At 44.5% G+C, this 15,301-nt stretch overlaps 2 protein-coding genes across 6 annotated transcripts in view; one reads left to right on the forward strand and one right to left on the reverse strand.

Moving 5' to 3' along the window:
- PEAK1 (pseudopodium enriched atypical kinase 1) overlaps positions 1-2,848 on the reverse strand; it is a 120,620-nt gene extending 117,772 nt beyond the window's left edge. For 2 of the 3 annotated variants that reach the window (XM_035335906.1, XM_035335908.1), the window contains exon 1: positions 2,649-2,848. The gene's annotated coding sequence lies outside the window, so the exon portion shown is untranslated. The remainder of the gene's footprint in view (positions 1-2,648) is intronic. The other variant, XM_035335910.1, reaches the window with a different exon arrangement.
- A 144-nt stretch (positions 2,849-2,992) lies between these two features.
- HMG20A (high mobility group 20A) overlaps positions 2,993-15,301 on the forward strand; it is a 35,315-nt gene continuing 23,006 nt past the window's right edge. Inside the window, exons 1-2 of one of the 3 annotated variants that reach the window (XM_035335912.1) lie at positions 2,993-3,141; positions 4,608-4,717. The gene's annotated coding sequence lies outside the window, so the exon portion shown is untranslated. Of the gene's footprint in view, positions 3,142-3,195; positions 3,340-4,607; positions 4,718-15,301 lie in introns of those variants that run through there. The other 2 variants (XM_035335913.1, XM_035335911.1) reach the window with 2 other exon arrangements.

Consider the following 15,301-nt stretch of genomic DNA (forward strand, 5'->3'; position numbering starts at 1 on the left):
ATAAGGAAGTTTTATTTTCAGTTTCCCACGCCAAGCGTTCTTGTCACTATCTCTTTTCATGTCACGTGGCCGTATAATGTTCAATCTCCAGAGCTTTTCACAAATGCAGCGCTATCTCCTCACCGTACCCGTCATCTGCATCTTGCTATTCTGCCCCTACCCGACCGTCAGCTATGACACACCGACTGCACGGGAGGGAGCAGCTCAGCAGGATTCTTCAGCAGCTGCAGCAGCGCAGGAAGTGGGAACAACGGGGAAGCTGGCAGGAGAAGGCCCTCGTCTCGGATCCATACCAAGAAATCCCCAGTTTAGACCTCTCCGGCTATCAAGAGCTGGTAGAAAGTGGGTCAAACAGGCAGCCACAGAAAAAAAACTATGGAGTTAACACCATCTGAGAGCTGGTCTTGTCAAAAAGCAGTGGGAACAGGAAAAGCAACGACAACGAGGAGTGCAACCGTGGATCCCTTCTGAAAAAAGGGAAAAGCACACAGGCGACTCGTGGGGATGGGAGGGTCTAATTCTGAACTGGGCTGACGGGCAGCTCGAGGGAAATGGGAAATCTAACGGCGGAGACTACATAGGAAAAAGGAAAAGGAAAGGAGAGACCCAGGAGTGTTAATCCATTAACAAGGCAGAGAAAAGAAAGCATGTCTCAACTTGTTAACTTGATAGCAATCTTTTCACAGACATATTTTTCCTAGCACAGTACAGAAGCTTAACGGCAATTACCCATGTCTGTGACCCTAAACACTAATTTACAATGGTTATCTTAGTGTTTGAGTACCCTCATTAGGCAAGAAAACACTTAGGAGCTGTTTGGCCAAACAGCACCGCCCTCCCGTGTTTTTCTTTAAGCAATCAATTCCAACCTATATATATATATATAATTTTTTTTGCAAACACAAACCAAAGACTAAGTATTTCGGTAAATATGTTTATAAATAAACTTTTTTAAAGAGCTGCAAAGCCAGGAACACAAATTACCTAAGAATCTGGAATGGTATTTTGTCTCTTGGCTCTCTCTTTCTTTGAAGCAACCTTAAGATTTGCCAATAAATAGGGAATGCTGTTCTTTTGAAATTAATGCATTTATTTGCATGGCTAATGGATGTTCTGAAACAATGAAAGCCAAACCTCGTGCCCATGAGCGAAGCTCCCTCTCCTATCGATTGCTCACTTCCAGGAGCGTGCAGCTGGGTGGAAGTGCCTGCTGGCAGCAGGGCCGGGCAGGAAGGCAAGGCGTGCTGTGCTGGCTCCCTGCTCCGCAGCCGGTGCCTCCCGCCCAGCCTCAGGAACCGCACCACCGCTGCTCAGGTGCGGAGGAACAAACAGAACGACCCAAGAAAGTCACTGAGGAAGTCTGCGAATTACGTTACGGACGGGAGATAGCTGAACAATAAGGTAAATCCATCACGAAAAGAATGCGTAAGCTTAATCACGGAAAGTTACTCATGGAAAACTGGGTAATTCGCTTCTTGCATACTCCTGCAGCCTAGAGAACAAAATGAGGCTTTCCTGAAAACACACCACGGCGCAGCTGGGCCAGAAAGATGCTTCATCTGGGCAAATCATCTTAGCTACTTCACAGACAAAACCTTTTAAGCCAGAATGGAATTAGATTAAGAGCTCTAACTAGTCAAAGTGACCAAATAGAATATCCACAAGTATTTCCTGCGCTGCTAAACTGCTGGAACCAAACTGCCTAAATGCAGCTGTAAGTCAAGCAGGAGTCCGACAGAACTGAGCACGTTTAATCTGTAACAAAGGTAGTTGTTCAGCTGGTAACTTTATACAAGTTTACTTAAACTTTCTAACTATAGAACCCAGCTATGGGAATTCCAGAAAGTCCTGGCTCCTAGAACAACTGTGCGCTCTCCTTCCCACCCGTACTATTGCCTACTATTTTCTCCCCCAGACCTCCACGTATAAGGCGCTCTGGCAGACATCAGCCCATCTTCGAGCCACAAAGCACACGGGGAAAACTCCAGTCCCGCACGAAGCCATCCGAGAAGAACAAAAGCCGAACTCCGCCCGGCGGAACGCTGAGAACCTAGGGCGAGCAGGGCTTTCAGGAAGGCTCCCCCAGCAAACCGGAGCCGGACGCCCACCGGGCCGTGCTCCTGAGCCTCGTTCCCTCCGGGGAGCAGCCGGGCCAGCAAGCCCCAGGCTCCCCCGGCCCCGGAGGCCGGCCGGCGCGGAGCGACCCCGGCGGGCTGACAGGAGCACGGCGCCCGGCGCCTCCGCTCCGAGCCGAGGGGGGCAGCGCTCACCTGGCGCCCGCGGCAGCTCCCGGGGGAGGGCGGCGGGGCCCGGCGGAGCCTCGGCCCCAGGCGGCGCTGAGCCCGCGGGGGCTCCCTGCGGGGCTCCGGCCGCGCCCCGCTCCGCCGCGGGGATCAGGGGCTGCCAGTGGGGAGCGGGGGGCTGGAGCCTCCGGGCGGGGCGGGCACCGGGGCACCCCTCACAGCCCCCCCGGCCCCCTCGCAGCCCGCCGGGACCCCTCACGCCCGCTCAGCCCCCCTCAGGCCCCCCCATCCCCTCACGCCCCCCTGGCGGCCCCCTCCCGGCGCCCCCCCCGGCCCGGCCCTCCCCGAGCCATCCCGACCCCGCGGCGCCGTTACCCGCCCCCCGAGCCCGGCCCGTCTCCTCACCTGGCAGCGGCCCCCCCAGCCCTGCGACGCCTCCCGGGGGAAGAAGGAGGAGGCGGCAGCGAGGGAGCTCCGTGAGGGCCGGCGGCCGCCGGGCCCCGGCGAGGATCCGGCTCCGGGACGGGGCTGCAGCCGCCGCACCCGCGCGCACCAACCGACTCCGGCCGCCGCCGGCCGCGGCCCGGCCCCGCCCACCGCGGCTGGGGGGCGGAGCCTCTCCGCCCAGGGCAGCCACCGATTGGCTGCGGAGGGGCGAGGAGGCGGAGCGCCGCCGCGGGATACTCCCGGCCCGCCGGCGGGAGCCCCAGGGAAGGACTACAAGTCCCAGCATGCCCCGCGCTCGGCGCGCCGCCCGAGCCTTTAAAATCGCACGGAGAGGCTGCGCGCGCAGAGAAGCGGTGTGCTTCCGCTCGTGTGGGCAAAGTAGTCCCGGAGGGGTGGTCGAAGGTCGGCTCCGAGCTGGCGGCGAGGGGAAAGGCCGCGGCGGGAGGACGAGGTACGGGCAGCGGGGGCGCTCCCAGGCAGGCTGTGGCTCTTTTGCGGGGGGGTTTCGGGAGCGGGCTGCGCTGAGGTGAGGAGCGGAGGGATCCGAGCGGGTTGGAGCCGCGGTGATGCGGCCGTGTGAGGGAGCTGGCGGCGGCCGAGGGGGCTGAGGGCACGCAGCGCGGCCGGCCCGGGGCGCTGCCGCCGGCAGGTCAGTAGGGAGGGGGCCGCCTTCCTCTCCTCTTCCTCCTCGCCCTGCCCGCGGCCGGAGGGGCCCCGCGGCGCTCAGCTGGGCAGCAGCGGCACGGGCAGCCCCGGGACTGGCCTCTCCCGGCGGGCCTCGTTGCCGGACTGCCTGCTGCCTGCCGCCCCGGGCTGCCCGTGTGGGAGGCCTGCTGCGGGCTCTGCCGGAGCTGCCCTCGGGAGAGCTGGGGGTGGAAAATAAAAAACAAGCAACCAAAAAATCCCTCCCCCTATAGCCCGAGCCCGCTGGAGCCACGTGCTTCGGGAGGCAGCGCTCAGCCAAGCCCTCTGAAATAGCCGCACTGAGGGCAAGTGGCCTGGGGCGAGAGAAGGGAGGGGGAAACCTCGGCGGGGTCACGGAGCTGGGCTTCGGGGAGAGCTGGGTGGTGGAGGCACGGGGGAGGAGGCTTTGCTTTCTAGAGCAGTGGTCCCCGCACTCTTGGGTGCATGCCCCTACTGGTATACGAATCAAACCCCCCAAAGTTGACCAGCCTCCTCCCCAAATAGTTTTTTTCACTGTTCTTATTTATATACCTGTACTATTATGCTGATTAGTATTTTATAAAGCATTTATACAAATAAAAATGAAGAAAGGAGGAGATAAAGATGAAACAAGCACCACTTAAATGCATAATGGCAAAAAAAAAAAAAAAAGTTTTTCTAAAAGTCCTTTGTATTTTTAGAACTATGCCAGCCTTAGATGATGGCAGATGCTGTAACTTTAGAGTCCAGGGAGGTAAAAAGTGTTGTGTTTTTGTTTTTCCTTAGAAGCCTGGAATGTCTCACAGTAGTCAATGGTATAGTTCTAATACATAGTTCTAAGGAGGTTTAGATTAGTTCTAAGCTCTATAGTTCTAAGGAGATCTAGATTTAGAAAAGCTGGCTAAAGCAGTGTATTCAGATTAAATTTCTTAAGCTAAATTCTGTAAAGAACACGAGCAGTTTTCAAAATAGGAAAGCTGAAGCGTGTGAGGTTTGTCTCCACTGTTCTGAGTGGATTTTTTTTTTGGCTTCTTGCAGCGAGGTGTAGAGTAACCTCACAGGTGTCCCTCTTATGGCTGACAAGAGGCAGAAGGGAATCATGTTTCTTCAGGAATGCTTCTTTAGCACCTGAGAATAGGGTTCAATTCTTCTTTGTGTATCTGACTGTTAGGTGACTAACAAATTCTTGTCCTTTGCAACAAATAAACTGAGAATAGAGAGTTTCTTACTGTCTTCTGCCCTACTTCCTCACAGGACATCTTCCTTTAGCAAGGCCACCGGTGTCTGATGGCAAGGGGCTGCTCAGCGAACTGAGAACTTGGAGAACTGAGGAGACGCGTGACTTCTGAATGAAAGCAGTAACTGTAAGATGAGTTTTTGCTCTGTATCCATTATTACAACCTTAGTATCAGAGGATAGGAATTGAGACAATTGTAAGTTAGTATGTTCAAGTTAACTTTGTAAGCTTTGTTAGTTTATCTGTTCACAATGTATTTAAAGAAAGAGGTATTTAACTTGGTATTACTGTGTGCCCAAATAGCCAGGTAGCTCCTCTGCCAAAGTGAGTTCAGCCTTCAATTTGAAATGCTTTAGGGCCTTGATTTGGATGATTTCTTTTTCAGGCTTGCCACTGACTTGGCTAAAGGTTGCAGACAAATGTGGAGCATGTTTCATTAAAACAAGTAGATACAGGTGTTTGAATTCTTGCTGTACCTCCTGACCTCCACAGGCAGTGGTTGATAAACTTAATTACATCTACTTGCTGTTACTGAAGTGTGCACAGACTGTACTGATTTTTGGAGTCTTGGGGTGTGTGCTATGAGACACTGATAGCACAGGTGGAGAGGCTGCACTTCTAACCAAGGGGATACTCTTCTGCTAATCCTCCCTTGGAGAGAAGGGTAACTCAGGGGAACACAGCTGTACTGGTTTAAGGAGACTAGGTGAGGGGAGACTTCTTTTTTTTGCTAGTTCATGTGCCTCAGTAAAAAAACCCTTTATATCTGTGACTGGATTGGCTTTGGAGAGCTTCCCAAACTATTTTTTTCTGTGTTCCTTTAAGCTTTTTGGTTTTGTTTTTACCTCCATGAGTTTCCCAGGGAAGACGGGGGAATATTTCATGTGTTTATGGGAACTGTTGAACTTAATTTCTTTTCAAGAAATGAATAGAGGTAGGTAAAACCACTTTGGCACTAAATGTTTAGTAGGTGTGAATTTACTAAGAACAATTGTTTTCCAAAATGACTGTTTCTGTTTCTCTAACCAGTTACTGAAAGCATCTGAAGCTAGTTGGTACCTGTACAGTGCAAGTAGCAACTAAAAGTTTTGTTAGTAATGTAGAGTTGACTTAGCTGTCTGTTCTGTCATACCTGTTAATGCAGATATTTCCTGTGAAATCAGCCAGTGTTTTTGTGAATTTTCGCTTGTTGTTTAGGAAAGTAACATTTTTTTCTCTTCAAGTTTCCTTGGCTGTGCTTTCAAAGCCTTGGATGCAAGATGACATGATGATTTTTAAGCTTGGAGTACTGTTTGCTGAAAGCAGGTCATTGACACATCATCAGTAATGCAAGTGAACCTTTTTTGGAAGAATGAACACTTTTTTTCCATTTGTATAAGAATAGGCTAAGTAATAATCTCAGGCTTGTGACTCTGAGGCCATAATTACTTGTTGGTCAAAGGCTGAGTTTCTGATGTAGTGGAATCTAGCATCCTATGCATGGGTTCCAAATATGTGGGGCCTGGCATGATACAGAAAGGAAAGTGTCAGTCTCTAGTTGGAAGAGCAGTGGAGAGAGCTGTGACAAAGCAATTTCTGGTAGTAGTATGAAACTTTACAACAGAGAAAACAGATCAGTATCAAGAAAAGTATTGGAAACAGTAAACTGTGAATTTTTGCTCACACTTCTAAATCTGGAGTTTACTAACATTGCAGTTCTGCCAAGGAGATGGGGGGGAGAAGTGTTCCCAGCACAGAACAAATGGTGCACCAAGGTAGGAGGAGAAAGTTTGTGTACTAAGCTTGTTTCATCTTTTTAATGATATTCCAGACCTTTTTCTTTGGTAGAATGTTCCTCTTCCTCCACAGCTTAGCTTTCTTTAAGAATATGCATCTTCCTCCTTGTATTTATTTTCACATATCCAGAGCATTGACCTAGACATCTTCTGATACCTAAAGGATGAAAAATCAGGATTTAAGACTTAATCTAGAAAGAGGTTCCATTTAAAGCTAGCACTGCATCAAATAGACTAGCATCTTGTTGGAATATCTCATTAATCACAACTTGTGTAGAATTGCTAGAGTGGATGATCGTATCTTTGAAGTCTCTGGAAGTCCTGAGCTATATAGGCATTTTTAAGTGTTCTTAAATCTTCCTACAGGGAGTATTTCGTAATGAGCAAGTTCTGCATTAGCTCTTGCTTCTTGGCTCTGAATGTCTGTGATAGTCTCCATAAAGGGGGGATCTCAAACAGGATCTGGAGGTTTGTGATTCAAAACAGTGCAAGGTAACCCGGAGAAATCTGGAAAACTCAGTGGAGGCAATGGAGCACTAGGTGACATCACATGCTCGTTGTTTCTCTTGAAGTTTAAACTTTGCCAGTGCAAGATCAGCTAATAGCTACAGGACTGGAGATGTTTGCGTGCACTTGGCTAGCAGTGTAGTTATCTAAACACATGACATCGCAGGTTCTTTTCAGTCCTGACATCTCATCTGTTACTGGCACAGGTAACCACACTAGAGTCTTCCTGTGGAGCAGATTTCTGGCTCAGGCTGCATTTACTGCAGTGGGCTTTAGCTGGGGTTGCACGATTCCTGCTGCCGATGGAAGGAAATTGAGATAACTGGTATTTGATTAAATCCTCACGGTTTCAATATGTGGAAGGGTGACAAAATGCATTTCAACTGCTCTTCTGTTCAGTTTAATTAAGATAAAGTATATTTTCTGCAATTCAGATTAGATACGAAGAGCAACGGTAATAAGTATCCCTTGTTAGAAAAAATGAATCAGAATTTGTGGAATTAGTTCTCTATTTCCAGAGTCATGAGAAAGAATCATCTTTCATTAGTAGAATAAATGTTTAGCTTTAGATTGCAAAGAAGAAAACTGAAAATGTCAAGACTGCTTATGAGATAATCCTCATTTTTTTTCTGATATTTCCTCCTTCTTCTGACTATTTTAGGGCCCTCAGTTACTGGAATCATTTCAAGTGTTCTTTGTTCCTGATACCACATGAATTTTAGGGGGAGAGAAGCCGAATCTCAGGCTGTAGAGTTACAGAAATGTAAGTCACTAACTCTGAGCTGTGCTATGTGCACCCTCTTCCTTTCGCCAGCTGCAGTGTCTGTTGGATCTTTTGCTGAGCCATTTTACCTGGCATAAACTAATCAGATAAATCAACTAAAAGCTACTCTGTTTGCTTAGCACATACATTGTCTAATAAACAGAACTGCCAGTCCGAAGATGATATGATTGAAGTAGCTAGTAGTTCAAGAGGCTCAGGCTACCCCTGAACTGTAGCCTTTGGCAATGGAGAGCTGTTGTTTGTTCCTTCTAGTGCTTGGCTTATTTTCATGTGGGCAGATAACAGCTGCTCTTGATGTGATCTGAAACTCTCCACAACCAGCTGCTAACAGATTGAGTTCAGCTGGCAATAATCTTTGGTGGCTGGGGTGGCTCATTTAACCTAATGTGACTCTTCACTGCTGGTGGAAGTGGGGGGTTCTGTAGGCGTTCATTAATTTTTTTAACAGCTCTGGTGTTTGAGCCTTCTGAGTCCTTTCAACTGTGTCACTGAGACAGTGGAAGATCCCTGGCTTCCCTTTTTCCCTGCAGTGCTCCCGAAGGGAAGAGATGTGGGGAAGGAGCAGCTCTATGAGGAGTCCAGAGATTGCCGTAACTGAGAAAGGAGCAAGGCCTTCTGTTCCCAGCAGCAGCAAGCTACTTCTCTGGCTCAGTAGTCTTGTAGCCTATCCTTACATTTGATTTATAGCCAAATATGCAGAGGTTAAAAAATTATATCTGAAAACTGCGTTAGTTGGATGTTCAGCTCACAGCACCATTTTATGTCGCCAGATTCCCGTTCTGCTTCATCAGTTGCATGGAATGCATACTTTGTTGTGTGCCGCTATTAGGATTGTGTACGTCTCCACTAACACTAAACGCTTCCATAAAGTGTGGAAGCAGAAGTCATGTTTCTTCAGCTCTGAGTACAGGAAAAAGGAAGGCAGAAAAAAGCTTGTGAATCATATTAGTTTGTGTTCCATGACTTTTTAAATGTCAGTTTGAAGTCGCAAATAGAGCCTGATTCATTCTGCTTTCTGAAATTTGATGTCTTTGAACAAAATGGCATCGATTTGAAACTTGTTGGCTTCTTAGAATGCACTGACAACATATCCGGCTTTGGCACAGAAAGCGTCTTCGAATCCTCGGATAGTGGAGATGGCACTTCTTTTCAGATTTAAGCTCCTATTGTCATACAGATAATCCTCTTGTGAGGCTAGAAATGCAAACTTATCTCTTGCTTATATGCGGTGAAGAACTTGATGATGTTACAGTATCTTGTTCATGGTCCCTCATTGTCTGTCTCTGCAGTGTTGCAGAATTGTGAGCAGTTCATTATGCTGTGTCCTCCACTTGAAGGACAGAACATATTGAACAGGTGGGCTAATTAGTGCAGTGGCAAGCACAGCAGCCCTGAGTTTTTCATTTGAAGGAAAAAAAATACTTAAAGCTGCCCCAGACTTAAACCTACTTGAAATCTCTGGAAGTTGGATTCTGTGTAGTGAGCCTAACATGTAACTCCTTTATGAAATGGCATTTCGCCATTGTTTTTTCACAATTTGGTGGAATGGTTTAAATTAGGATAAGTACTACTTGTACTCAGAGCTGAGAATAAATCTGAGCTTAATACAGAGCACGAGGCAGTCTTTGGAGGGGCAGCGTAATATTGGAAGTCCAGCTCTAGCTTCAGTAATTGGTGAAAAGATCCTAGAATCCTTATTAAGGTGCCCTCTGTGGATTTTACTTGTTAATAGATGAATCAAATGAGAATTTTCCATGCAAGCTTTGTCTCTAGTCTGTTAATAGAAGAATTATTTTTTTATTCTTCTGTCCCTCAAGCTTTGTCAGGACTGGGGGAGATGTTGCCTGATACTCTTTATTCTTCTGGCCACTAAGATATTTTTTCAACTGTTTTTACATGCTGTTTTACATTCGTCACTGTCTCTGTCAGAGAACATCAGAGATCAAAGAGCTTATTTCTCCAACTGTTTGTAGCCTTCCAAACAAAAAAAAAGGAATGAGGATGAAGTAGGGGGGTTGGACTCGATGTCAGAGGTCACTTCCAACCCCTAGGATTTTGTGATTTGGTGATTGTAGACATATGCCTTGCACGTTAATGCTTTGCTGGGGCGATCTTACTTGGCAAAACTGGTTGGAATCATTAGAATTTGTTTCTATGATTAGGATGTATACGTTTATTTACAAAATATGCAATTATCAGGTAAAGTTAATAACTGTTACTGAGAAGCATTTTAAATGGGACCACAAACAAGTCGATGGTGATTGAAACCTGGATACTTGAGCAGAAGAAAATGGCAGTGGATAGTAGATGAAAGCTTCTGCTTCTTGCTAATTAACTGTTAGCTGTAAATGAAACACTTCAGCTATCAAAAAAAAAACCACCAATTTTTACAGGCAGACATTTTGGAAAGCCTTTCCTAATTTGATTGGTATAGTTGTGGACTAAATCTGCAGGATTCTTCTTAGCAAGCTTACCATGGAGAGCTGGAATGCTGTAAGCATATTTTTTCTCCAGCTATACATAGACGACCCTTTCTAGAGGTCAGGAAGCAGTTTCAGGGTGGGAATTAGCTGCTCTGGGGATCTGCTAGGGACCAGGGAAGCCAAATTTCCATTACAGTGACAATTGTTTAATCCCAGGAAGTCTAAGCTCAAATGTAATTGTTAATTTTCATAGAAATTTAATGTTTTCTGCTTTTAAAAAGTAAAGTTTAAAATGCAATGTCATGCTTTTTTTCTTCTTTGTTTGGGAGATGTAGGGAGGAGCAAAATACAGCTGTCAAAGCTTTTTGAGAGTAGCTTCTTTAAATGAAAAGGGGAGTTCTGGTGACCAAAAAGACAGCTCTCAAACTGAAAAGCCTCTGAACTAATGTTTAGGATTAAATGTGATGATGGATCTTGAGGTAATTTCTGTATGTACTTCTACCAGGCTGCAAAAGGTAACCAAGAGAAATAAGTGTTGTGAAGTTGTTGTACTGTGCCTGCCCTTGTGTTGAAAAATATTTAGGTTCCACAAATCCAAAAAGACAGAGTATTGCCCAGTCTCTTGTTTTTCACCAGTTTGCCTTGTCTCATTTTCTGATCAAGGCAAAGAACCTCTGTTTATTAGGTTATACTGAGGTGACATCATGTGTTATATCCCTTGTGAAAATACAAATATTTTTCAATTTTCCCACTCTTTAATGTTGTATAAGCTGGAGTGTTACTGACCTTTTGTCAAGGATCTTTTCAGTAGGCTTCAGTTCTCATTTCTCCTTGCAATAAGAACTGCATAATGTGTCTTCCAGAGCTACCTCTGTTTGAAACTGAGTTAGGACTAACAGTTAGGTGGCATAAGCAAGATGAAGTGATATACTAAGCAGCTTTTGAGATGTCAACAATAAAAGGGTTAAGGTCAGTAGCATCTTAAAGACTTTTTGAAATTTGGTTGTGTTCTTAGGTCTTACAGATTTCCTATATGACTTCTAAATGAGCTATTCCTCTTCAGCCATATATAGGGATTTTGGGCTAGTATTTGTTGTAACTCAGGAACCATATTTACTTAAACATATATAGAAATGAAATCATCGGAAGGAAATGTAAAAGCAATATAAATCTTTGCTGCTTGTTAAATACAGTAAATACTCAAAGTTGAATGCCAAATATCTTTCAGAACATTTATAACTAAACATGTATTAGAAATTTTTTCAAGTGTGAGTGCTTGAGACTTTGGCCGTGATACATGAGAGCTCCACCCTCTTGTCTGCTCAGTCTTCAGCCTATTTGAAAAGATCTATGTTCTCTTTTAGGAATAGATCTATTGTGTATGTAGATCAATTCTACTTTTTCAGAGCTTGTGCGTGTTTCCTGCCTGCAGTTCTTTGTTTCTAGCACCTGAGAAGCAGCAGTGGAAGAGGAAAGTTGAAAGAGCAGTTTAAACTTACAGGTCTTCCGTTTGTCCCAGGCTCTTGTTTGCTCTTTGGCTTCAGGCTCTGGGTGGTGATGCCCTGTTCTTAGTCACTACTTTCCCCTGGCTTGTTTTGTCTTCTTGCATGTGATAGAAAATCATGGGCACAAAGAAAAGATTGCAGCATCAGTGAGGCAGCAGGTAGGAGCTGTTAGCAACTGTTGTCAGAGCAATTTGTCCAGACTGCTACTGGAAATGGCTTGGGGATCCGATGAAGTGTTGCAAATTGAACTATCCTACTCTCCTGAACCCAGACAAGGTTCTGTAAGTGTCGTCTACCGTTTTCTTGATAGCTGCTTGAATCTTGTGTCTGTTCTGTGCTTGTTGTCCTTATTCCTTTTTCCATCCTAGTCTGTTTCTGAGATCCGTGCAATTCAAATCCTATGATGCCAATGATAGAATGTGTGGGAAACTACCCCAAATTGAAGGCTCTGTTAGAAGAGCCTTCGCTGAAGAGATTTTGGTGCGTTTAATGCAGTCTATACCCAGACTTCCATTTCTGATGTGTGTTTATCCATTACTGGAGAGCTTTAGAAACAGGTTAGAAACTGCAGGCTCCCCAGTCAGTCTATCCCAGATATTCACTATTCTTGTTACTAAGATTTGCTAGTATCCATTTGGTTAATCTTTTAAAGGGAAAGAAATAGATAAGAGTGTGAAAATATATCTGCTTTGCACATCTAAGGCTATTTAAAATTTGATTTATTTTAAATATCACAGGTTTTTGTTTGCTCAGACTCATTCCTTGTATGTTGGAATAATGGAGTGCAACAACAAGGATAAGAAAAATGAGAGCAAAAGGAAGCTGATATGTCATTTTTCTCTAAAGATGAGTCCTGTCTGAAAACAAGCAGAATCAGTTGTCTGTTTTGTGTGAGAATCACTTACTCTTCCCACACTTTATTTCCTCTAACCTTTGTCCCTGTACCCATATCAGTGCATTTAAAATATCCAGTTCCATGCTGTCGTTGTTGCTCTTGAGGTCAGAGTAGATGCCTTTGTGTTGGGTCACGAAGCCTGTGGTGAGTCATTCTTTTAAGTATATACTCAATCCCTTATTCAGTATATTCTCACATCCAAAGTATTCAACCCCATATTGTGTAAAATGGTCAGTAATGACTTGTTCTGTTGGGTATGTGCATGGGAAATTCCAAGCCGTATTCCTCTGTGGCAGCAGCTAGTTTCCACTCTCAGAATTTAAGTGAGCTAGGAGTATATGCTGTACTTTCCTGACAACTTTTGTGCTAAGGCTGAGAGAGGGCAGAAATGGTAAAATGGCTATAAAACAACTTTTCAATCTCGGCAGGTGTTTCCACTCTTGAATTATTTTATTTTCGAGTATCTAACTTAGCACTTCACTGGTCCGTCACAATCAGGATTCTCTGACATTCAGTTATTTCTAGTTCATAAGAGTTTGGTATTTTAAATCATAATGATATTCCAGCATGAAATTATATTGTTTCTTCACTTGTGTGATGCTGGTAAAGGTTAGAGCTGAGCAAACACCATTAAAATCTTTGGAGTCTGTTCACTTACATTTTTTAATAAACTGCTTTGCTCACAGCGCTTTCATGTTTGCATTCTCCAAACAGTGAATTATAATTGAGTCTTACTGACATAAATGGAATTCAACTTTAATTTTGAAGAAAAGTAACTGAATTTCCCACTTGCTGAATGGGAAAGCTAACAATCTGGTCAAGTCTTGGATGATTTTATAATCGCCGTGGTTTCAGAGAAATGTCTGTGCTCAAGGCATGGCTTGTGCCCATTACGTTGTTGTGTTATTTTGTTAATGAGCTATCTGTTTTGCCTTGTTAATGCAAAGGTAGCTATTGGAAAACTTGATGTCCAGTGGAAAGTGATTCTCAGATCCCAGAGATTTCCAAGTAACAGGTGAAGAGGTAGACTGCCTCCAGTAGCTGGGCGAACTCAGAGGTTTTTACGGACCAACCTCAGTCATCCCTAGAACTGGACTTGCCTTAGGTAGAGTGATGAATTAAATGAAAGAAATCTCAAGTTTTAGTCCAATACTTATTTTTTTGTGATGGGATTTGGATTTTTCTTGATCTGTAACAAAATAGTTCTGCAGATGTGTATGTACAGTGGCATTACTTTAAATGGCAGCTAACACTGTCACTAAGAAAATTAATTCAGAAACATGAGCTACCCTGATCTTCACACACTTAATGCCTGCATCGAAGGGCTGGATGGCAAAGCCTCTCCACTGGTAAACTAGTCTGCAGTGACTCGTTTAGCTGTGTAGGGGTGTGTAGAACAACTACTTGTACAGTCTTCTCCATATGGAGTTGCTTTCCCTCAGGTGATCTAAAAAGCTTGTGTATTGCTAATGCAGAATTTCTTTTGTGTGTTTGAAGGGAGAGAATTCAGCCTGGATCTGTATTTGCTTTTGTCTGTAGAGTTGGGCATGCATCTCTTGTCTGTGAATATAAATTCCAGAAAACTGAACGCTGTGTATATGAGATGACTTAAATATGCCCTATCATAATACGACTTGTAAATAAAGGTAGAATATAGAACTGAACACCCGTGCTTTTTAAAAAGAAAATTTTGCAGATGTTTGGCAGCTGATGCTAAAGTTTTAGTATTAATAGCTTTGTTAATGCTTGCCATAAAGAGCTGAGTAAACTAAGAATAAAAGTAAGCTCTACATCTTCCCTTCCTTTCCTTAAACTGCGTGGAAATGAAATGGAGCTCTGGAATCTTTTCCTGCAAGTCTTTATTTTGGTCTTCGGTGGTTTTTATTTTTACTGGCAAGAAGTAAAAATAAAAGCAATTGGCTGTTCTCTTGTGTATATACTTTCTGGTCTGACAGAGAAACCTTCATCCCATTGGTTTTGACATGTGATTTTCCTGAAGTCAAAGACCTTTTTCTAATGAGTTGCCTATAGGGGAAAAAGTCAAATCTGTCTTTTGCAGTTAAGGATGTTGGATAATATGCTTCTGCTCCAATTTGATGCTCCAATTTGTCGGGAGAGAATGTGAACTTTCTCTGAGAGATCCAAAATCATAGTGGTTTTAATTGAAGATGGACTTGCTTCGGTTTTCTTTCTCATATTCTGACTACATGTGGACAGACAGAGAAAGTGATGATCCTATGGATTTATCTCTCAATAAATCTTCTGGGTTTAAGTTATTTACATTATGAAGTGCTTGGATTCTGATGCTTAGCTAAGGAATACTGTAGTTCCTCTGTGACGTAGCAGAAGGTATTTATCTGCTGTCCTCAGAAGGGTAAATTTTGGAGCTACTTGTTTTGGCAAAGAAAGATGAGAGGTTAGGAAGAGGAAGTATGGGAGGAAAAGCCTCCTCAGCAGTCATGTTTCTAAAACAGAGCTATCAATGAGGTAATCAGAACTCGGGCAGTGCTTTATACAGGCTGTGTGTTGGGCTTCTGATGCTGACTTCGTATTTAAATATGCTTAACTGTAATAAATGTATATTTATAACCTTACCTTTTAATTGGGTGACTAATTTAGTAATTCCTGATTCTTTTGCTTAAGGATCTTATATGCTGTAGTCGTTGTAAAGGCAGCATTGCTCAGGATTATTTTGACCATTTTTTTCAAGTGTTCAGGGCAATCCCAGGACCCTGCCATGTGGCCTTGGGCTGAATAGGAAGTCAGTCTGCATCTGACAGTGACCGCGTAGCCAGATGTGTGCCGGCGCTCTAGAGTCCAGC

The sequence above is a fragment of the Oxyura jamaicensis genome, chromosome 10 (assembly GCF_011077185.1).
Source record: "Oxyura jamaicensis isolate SHBP4307 breed ruddy duck chromosome 10, BPBGC_Ojam_1.0, whole genome shotgun sequence".
Lineage (NCBI taxonomy): Eukaryota > Metazoa > Chordata > Aves > Anseriformes > Anatidae > Oxyura > Oxyura jamaicensis.